Source organism: Microtus pennsylvanicus, chromosome 1 (assembly GCF_037038515.1).
Source record: "Microtus pennsylvanicus isolate mMicPen1 chromosome 1, mMicPen1.hap1, whole genome shotgun sequence".
Classification (NCBI taxonomy): domain Eukaryota; kingdom Metazoa; phylum Chordata; class Mammalia; order Rodentia; family Cricetidae; genus Microtus; species Microtus pennsylvanicus.
In genome coordinates this window covers 70,553,594-70,562,642 of record NC_134579.1, presented here as the reverse complement: position 1 = coordinate 70,562,642, position 9,049 = coordinate 70,553,594, and the positions used below count along the sequence as shown (strand labels likewise).

Genomic DNA, 9,049 nt, shown 5'->3' with positions numbered 1-9,049 from the left:
GTCCCCACTATGGGTCTATAGTTTCCTCTGAAGCTTCTGCAGAATATGGAACTGTCCAAACACCAACAGGTCTTTCCCTGGTTCAGGACTATTCTACCACCACTGCCATTACCACCATCACCACCCTGCCCTGCCACCAAGGTTTGCAACAGCATCTAGAGATGCTGGGAGATTCAAGAGTTTTGTGGGCCTTTACAGTTTCTATTTGCTTGATAGCATGATTTTCCATTCTTGACTCTCATTTTTTTTTAGTATTTTTCCTAGTTATGTGAGTTTCTTGGCAATAACAGGTGTTTGACTTGTGTTTCATAATCCAGTCAGTGTGTGTCTTGAATCGGCGAGTGAAGGTCATCAGAATATGAGGTTGTATTTGAAAGGGGTTTGCTGTTGCTGATTGTTCTGTTGGTTGTTGGCTTCTTCCTCTCCTAATAGTATGGGGGTTAGTTTTTTTTGCTGTGTTGAACATGGTTGATCTTTCCCTATTCTTCTCCGTTTCTCTGTTCCTTTCATGAAACATCTTTTTGTCTTTGTGGAAGAAACTGTACTCTTCTTCCTCGTGTTCTTCCTCTTCCTCCCCCTCCTATTGCCCCTCCTCCTGCTCCTCCTGTTCCTCCTTCACCATCCCCCTCCTTTTCCTCCTCTTCTTCCTCTTCTCCTCTTTCTCTGTATAATATTCTTTTAAGAATCCACTGTAATTCTGGCTTAGTTGTCATAAACTATCTTAACTTGTATTTGTCTTGAAATACTATTAATTTCCCATCAATTTTTGATATTTTTGATATATGGTTTTGCTGAGGATAACAATCTTGGTTATTTTTTTTTTTTTTTACTTTCAGGGATAGAAATATACTGTTGCATACTCTTCTATTCTTTTTTTTCTTTTCTTTTTTTTTCTTTGTTTCATTGATTCTTGGTGCTTTCACTGTATTGAGAATGCCTGATTTTAACTACACAGCAACAACAAACACCAGTATTTATTCTGAAAGATGTGGATTCCAAGAAGCAGACATCAGCAACTTCCAACTCGGTCTCTAGGAATGATCCGCAGCTCTGAGCCATGTTTCAGAAAAACATTTCCAGCAGTCTGTGCAGGATTTATTCCTATTCCATCATTAGTAATAATTGCACTTGTTGCTGCAGGAACTTTAAATTCTTCCGCTGCAAACTTCAACACGGCCGTGAACGGCGTACTTTCCGGAACACTGAGAACTTTGTACGGTAGCCGCGGATCTGACGTCAGCGTGATTTTAAAGGACACCTTCCACGTGGTGGAGCCGCCGCACACACACCGCGCCTAGTCGCTCGCCGTGCTTCCTCGATCTACTTTTCTATTCTTTAGGACTGCTGGTGACATGTCTGATTATTTCATGTCTCTGCTTCTGTGTGGCTTAGTTTTCCCTTCCAGCTTGTAGACTTGGTTTTTTGTCTTGTGTTTTGACATCTTAACTGTGATGTGTCATGAACAGGTCCTTCTCTGGTCAACTCATTTGGAGTTCTGAATGTTTCCTATATTTGAATAACTTTTGTGTGTGTCTGTGTGTGGTGGTGGTGGGGGGATTCTTGGCTACCATTTCATTGAATTGCTTGTCTAAGTCCTTTGACTTTGTCATACCTCCTGTTTGCCTATTATGTGGATTGTCAGGTTTGTATTCCTGAATGTATCCCCAGTTTCTTGACAGCTTTCATCATGTTAATTGATTTTTCTTTGTATATAATTATATGTATTATTGACTCAACTTTACCTTTGGTTTCTAACATTTGTTCTTCTGCTTGGTCTCCTTGCTGTTGGTGTATTCTGTTGTGCTTTTGGGATGGACTTGTTCTTTAATTTCCAGAATTTCTGTTTGGTTCTTTTCTCAGTATCTTAAATTTTTTTTACCTCTCTTCAATGTTTTTATTTTTTTCCCCAAGGTACAAATTCTTTCGTCTATTTTAGAAAGACCCTTGAATTGATTTTGTAACTTTCTTGTCTAGGTCTTGAATTAATTTCCCCATCGATATTTTTAGAGACTTCTCCTTGGTCACAGGTCCTTTTGTACAGTTTTGTGTTTCTACCATACGACCTATCTTTTGATTTATTTTTTTTCTAATACTCCAACATCTTCTTTTATACAAATCTGGTTCTGGAAGGTGCTTTATCTTCTGGAGTGTGCTACCTGCCTGTATCTGGTCATAGGGATGGTGTGCTACCTGCCTGTATCTGGTCATAGGGACGTTATAGGAGGTTGTATGTAAATCTAGCTGGGAACGGAGCTCTACTTTGTAATTTTGTTCGGCATGGCAATGGAAGAGAGAAAGGTCAGTTTCATCTGCTCACCTAGTTTCATTTTCCCTTCTGTCATCTTTAGCTTTCCTGAGAACTCATTTTAAAGTAGTTTAGAGTTTGCAGCCAGCCATTTGAACTTTTATTGAATGTAATTATCCTAGAGTCCCACTGACCTGACGGTAAGATGCTGCGCAGAAGTCACACCGTAATCTTATGGTGAATCTAAATTGTGCTCACTGGCCTGAGTCTCTACACTGTGAATTTCTATATATTCGTAAGGTATTTTTCTCCTCTTATGTAAGACATGAAGGTTAGAGGTGTATGGAGTTAACAAATTCCCTTTTTCCAAATCAGATGAGATTCTGGTAGCATGCTTTGAGAGGAGCTCGCTTGTGCCTGAAAGAGTTTCCCCTAGGCATATTTCAAAAAAGATTCCCATCTTAAGCAGGAATGAATTTGTCTTCAATGCTACATGCAAAACTCTGGTAGGACTTCAGGCTGTAAGATGTAGGAAAGTATGGGCATCTTCCTAAGACCAGGTCCCCAGAAGATTTAACTCTTCAATCATCCCTCACTGCACCTTCAGAAGCATGACAAGACTGCAATCCAGTTGTTCCTGCCTGGAGCAGTCACAGTAGCTTCTGCCTCCAGTAAACTCATCTCTCTGATGGTCTCTCCACTTTCTCCTCTCTCCAGTTTTCAGGATGAAGGGTTTTCCTGTAATCTCAGTTCTTCTGTCTCTTTTAATAACTCTTCCTTTCTACTCTTCATCCTCTTCAACAAGAGCAACCTGAATCCACACCCAGGTTCTATGGACACAGCCATGTGGGTATAAAATGACTTTCTTGCATTCAGTTAAAATTCATTCAACCCTCAGAGAAATGAAGATAGACAGATTGTCCCTGACATGTTCCCAGTGTAGAATGGCATGCCGTTTATTAATCCCAGGGAACTCTCCAGCTATGGTATTTCCCCTGTCCTTCATGTTCTGTCTCCTCCAAACAGCTTCTCTTGATCACTCCATGTTAAATTGCAATTTTCTTCTGCAAGCTTTTGTGATCTTTAAAAAACGTGAATCTACAAAAGCACTTCTTATTATGGATCTTAAGTCTTATTTTCTTCCTGTGGGCTGAGTCTTCATATGGTTCAGTGTTTTATCACCTGCAATAGTAAGTGTTATGTAGAATGTTGAAACCTCTCTCAAATTTGGGACCACCCCAAAGATCCTGAGATACTAAGACACAGATGATAGATAGGCAATATAGAATGACAGATGGTAGATAGATAGATAGATAGATAGATAGATAGATAGATAGATAGATAGGCAATATAAAAAGACATATGAAGACCAATCAATCAATAGATAGATGATAGATAGATAGATAGATAGATAGATAGATAGATAGATAGATAGATAGATGATAGATAGGTAGATAGATAATATAGAAAGACAGATGATAGATAGACAGACAGACAGATAGCAGATAGATAGGTGACTCTCTGAACATCAACTTGATGTGCTGATTTTTTCTTTCTCCCTTCCTTTCCTTTTTCCTCCCTCGTTCTCTCTTTCCCTCCTTCCAATTTGAGAGTATCTTCAACTAAAAACAAAATACTCTGAGCTTGGGGATATAAACAAAAGAAGAAAAAAGTCAATAAATGTTAAATTCTGGAGGTTTCATATTTAACTTAAGGCATTGTTTATCCATATTTACCTTTCTTTACAAAATGGCCCATTTCTTCTTATCTCCTAGTACTCCTGTGTGTTAGGAAAGACTACTATGGTTTTGTCTCTTCTGTGAGTGCAGAGGAACTCAGACTCGCCAGCTGGCACAAAGTTGTTACTCAGCTGCTGTGCACGGGATGCAATTGGTAGAGGCAGTCAGCATGGAAGCTCACAGAAACTTGCAAACAAAATTATAGAATCAAAAGTGTTTGTAAAAGTGTGTGTTCTGTATATTGATTGAAAACAAAGCGAAACTATTTACATACGGAACAGTTCCTGGAACTGTATTGTAACGTAATGAGATTTTTGTGTTTTTCTGTTAAAAAATAAAATAAAATCAGTGAAATTTACTGCTATTCGGGAAATTGGTTGCAAATTAGACTTAATGGCACACCATGCTTGGTGTGTAACAAAACAACTTAAATCCAGGCGTGCACAGGGATCCCAGAGGCATCCCGAACAACACAGACTATTGCCATTGCTCTTGGCTGCCCACTAGAACTAAACAGTCAGAACCTGTTGCTGAAGACAGCACACAGTCTGGGTGTAGAACACGGGCAGATCCAGATGGGACTGAATCAGATGCTTACTCCCTGATGGCTAGCATGCATAGTGCCAGAAGGGAGCAAGAAGAAGTGATGGTGGGAGAAAGGTTCACCTTCCTGCACCCTGGCTGCACAGCACAGGCCTGCCAGGAAGATACAGGCACTAGTGTACTAATGACATGACTGCTGCCGGTAACCAACCATTCTCTGATTGGATCTGAGGCCAGCTTATGGGATAAATACTTGCCTAGACTGTAAGCCTGGTCAAAGTCCATCAGTGTGGAGGTCACAGGTCCCAAAGGGAAACCTGAGGGACATGTAGTCAAACTGCCTTCTAAGTATTTATATCTTTACCTATAGGCTAGTGCTGCTCTCAGCCTTGGTTGTTTTATTGTAGTGGGTGACAGTTAAGCCAGGAACACACACACACACACACACACACACACACACACACACACACACACATACACACACAGCCGAACTGATCAGAGTGCTAAGAATAAGCAGCTGTTGGGTACTCCACCCTATGGGACATCTGTGTCACTCTCTCTAAGGCCCAGGAGTCACTGCAGAGCAGAGAGCAGAGAGGCTGTAAAAGACAGAGGAGGGAGTGGAGCCTGTAAAAGACTGTCTGCTGGATATGGTGTGGCAGTTGCCGTCATGACCAGGTAGTAGCTGTACCTGCCAATAACCAATAAACAGGAAGAGGATTAGTTGGGGTCAGCAGGAGTTAAGAGAGGGTGGGGTGAACAGGATAGCAATACATTGTATGCATAGATGAATGTGTCAAAATTTTTAAAGTAGGGTAGAGTACAAAAACTAGAACATCCGGGTATGGGTATGTATACCCGTAATCCCAGCTACTCAGAAGGCTGAGGCAGGGGGATACACTAAGCTATGAGTTCAAGACCAATCTAAGTAGAATGATAAATCTTTCCTCTCAGGGGTGGTGGTTCAATGCCAGCTTCAAAGGGACAGTTTCTTGATTTGTCCACTTATCTATCCTCCAAAACTTTCCACCTATAATGAAACAATACTTTTTTCTCTCTGTGCCCGAACACTGCAATTCCTCTGCTGCTTCCAGCATCTCATGGATATGCAGCCCGTGGAGAGTTGGTTTCTGCCCCCCACCCCTCACCAGGCTCTACACCTATTGCCTTTGTCTCTCGAATGCTCACTCCACTGTCCTGATTGCCTCCAGATGACAGAGTACCAGTGACACTTTGAGAAAGCACTTTCCAGAAAATTATGATTTTCCCCAGTGTGTGTCAACAGGAAACTGGGGGATTTATATGAATATGAACAGCTGGGATAAAAGAGGGATGGCATTGGGTTAGACTGAATTTGTGCACACCAGTTTACAAAGAAGAAATCCGTTGCTCTGGATAGCGAGTGCTAACTCCAGTGGCTGGAGTAGTTTTCACATTTTTCACGCTTAGTTGCTTTAATCCTAAAGCCTAAATTGCCCTACACTAAATAAGATTTAAGCTGTGCTTTCTTGGTTTACTGTAGAAAAAATTATCCAGTGGAGGAGGAGAGTGTCTGTCAGCTCTTTGGTACAATAACAGATAGCCTGAGAAAATCAACTTGGGCAGATGAAAAAATTGTTTGGGCTCTTGATCCCAGAGGATTCAGCCCAGGGTCACCTGAGCCCATTGCCATGAACAGCTTGCAGTGGGAAAGCATTGTCACTAAGCAATGAAAACCTCTCACAGGCAACTCAGGAGGCTACTATGAGTAGCCTACTACGTGGGACATAGAGGGGATGGAATCTGTCTGAGGTCCCTGGAATCGGAGTAACATAACTACTCATCCTTTCCTGAGACAAAGACAGTATGACCAGAAGAAAAACAAGAGAATTCAGTGACTGGAGAGCTTGCTCTTCCCTGTGTGTTGATAGAATGCTGTGTCTTTACTAAAGGTTATGGGACTCAAAATCAATTAGCAGACAGTAACTAGAATTTAGTAGGCTGCGGTCAAGGTCAACCCTTCAGTCTCTACTGATTCTCAGGAAAAAGCTGGAATCTGTTTGTTTGTTTGCTTGTTTGTTTAAAGAGTCTGGATATTTATAAAAGAGAGAATAACTGAATTCCAGCCTAGGATCCATGATCTACCAATAGCCAGAATGTCACTCAAAACCTTTCCTATGTGACTATGCACTGTGTCCCAAGCACTGTGATTAAAATGATAGAGATGCTTGTAGATCAATCAGCCTAGACTATTCCAAAGACTCTTTCTTCTGAGTTTTCACAAAGCCTGAAATATTTTTAATGAGCCATGGTAGTATGCCCAAATAAGTATATATGGTTTTTAAGAAATCCCAAGAGTAACCACTAACTATTTTGTGTTTTCTGGAAGTAGGAAAAATAGGTCCTTCATTTGAATATGTTACAATCACCTGGTCCCTAGAGTCACCAAAGTTGAAGATTTTTGTATTGTACAAGTGCATGAATGTTTTTTGTATATGTGTGCAGTTTGGGGTATGTGTATGCATGTGTTAGAGGCTGGAAGCTGACGTTGGGTGCCATTTCCTAATGCCTCAGGTGTTTTGAGACAGTGTCTCTCACTGGGCCCTGGAACTTCCCAATTATGTACGGCTCACTGGTCAGTGAACTCAAGGACTTTCTGCCTTCATCTTTCCAATGCTGGAATTACAAGTGTGCGTTGCCATACTTGGACTTTGACGTTGTTGCTAGGGATCAAACACATATCCTCAAGCTTGCATGGCAGGTTGTTTACATAATTAACCATCTACCCAATATCAGATTTAAAAAGAATATCCCACTTGTTACTTCAGGAAGCATCTTATCAAGTTGTTTAGAAAGGTTGCCATGTTCCATTCCTTTGTTCCAATCTCCACTGGTTTACGGTTGAAGGGAGCCGTATATCCATTGGAAAGCAGCAGGTTCCAGCTGTAATAGTCAAGCCAACGTTGCACAAGTAGACACATCGTGCCGGGCATTTTGGCATGTGGCACGTAATCACACAAAATATTAGTTAGAATTCTCTGCCAGAAGCTTAGACCCTATCTACTAGAACTGTAAAAGCCAGCCAGCAGAAAAGAACACCCCAGTTCATATCCGTCTTGTTTTCTATGGCCTGTAGCCAAAACATGCAGTCAGTGTTTTCAGACATTTGGATTTATCATCCAATTCTGGTTTGTAACCAAAAGCAGTTAAAATAGCCTTCTGGCTTGTGGGAGCTTAGAGTTTTCTTGGCCAATGGCTCATAGGGAAATAGCCTTTTTTTTTTTTTTTACCCAACAGCTGTTTGGCTCCCAGGAGTGTCCTTTTCCACTCATGCATGGTAACATTCTTGAAATTCTTTGTTTGAAGATTTTGCTGGGTTTTTTTTTTTTTCAGATGATTTCCCTAATCACTAGGACACTCGAAGGTTAGAATTATATGAAAAACTTTTTTAAAACAAGAAAGTAACAATATCTGTGAAGGCACACTGTTAGAAAGGCAAGTGTCAGCTGGTGTTGGACAACGATGGCTATTCTAAAAATAAATTTTAGCAAGGCTCAATGCAGAATTAATATAGCTCATGACTTCTATCAGTTTTTCTCACGAAAGCAAAATTGGGTATAGCAGCATGAACGGGAGACATTAACCCATCTGGCTCTGTTCACGGTCATTGTATCATGAACCATCCTGCTTTCTCATGCTGGGATACTGATGCTGCCTTGGGGTCACTGTTCCTATGGGTTCTAGTGAATCTGGTTTCTGCCACTGAGCCCAACTCAGATCCAAGAGGAATTAGGTTTGTGTGCTCTACCCAATCATGGAACTGGCACCTTGGTTTCCCAGTCATGCCTGTCCCTGGAACTGGCACCTTGGTTCCTTCAAGATATAAATGTATACCATACTCTGGGAAAATAATTGTCTACTCCTAGGACAAGCTCGCCCCCCCTTTAAAAAAAAAAACCTTTACTGCTTAATCATTGATATCATTTGTGAATGTTTGGATTTGGAGTCTTCTGGAAGTTTCCTAACATAGCATTTGAGTTCTGCTCATATTTTCTCTAGGAACTCCACCTTATCACAATTCTTGCAGCATTTGCCTTAGAGTGACCAGGCAGGCTCCCTCTGTGCTTCTGTGATCTCATTTGCTCATTCCTTCTTGACTGCTTTAGAACTTTAAAAACCCAATTTGCATACTGTTCAAAGTCATTGACATCTGTAAGGGATACTTGTAGGTTTTTCTTTTTTAAACTCTTTGCTCTTGGGAAGCTCACCATCCAGCTCCCAAATAAATACACAGAGACTTATTCTTACTTACGAATGTCTGGTCTTAGCTTGGCTTGTTTCTATACAGCTTTTCTTAGTTTAAATTATCCTGTCTACCTTTTTGCTCTGGACTTTTACCTTTCTCTATTCTATATACCTCTCTTTTCTTCTTACTCCACGGCTGGCTGGGTGGCTGGCCCCTGGCATCCTTCTTTCCTCCTTTTCTCTCTCCTCCTGCTTCTCTCTTCTTTTTTATTCTCTCTGCATGCTAACCCTGTCTATC

The 9,049-nt window shown here is 41.0% G+C and overlaps 1 pseudogene; it reads right to left on the bottom strand.

Moving 5' to 3' along the window:
* Window positions 1-895: 895 nt before the first annotated feature.
* On the bottom strand, window positions 896-7,487 carry LOC142843106 (ubiquitin-fold modifier 1 pseudogene; annotated as a pseudogene).
* Between the last annotated feature and the right edge of the window lie 1,562 nt (window positions 7,488-9,049).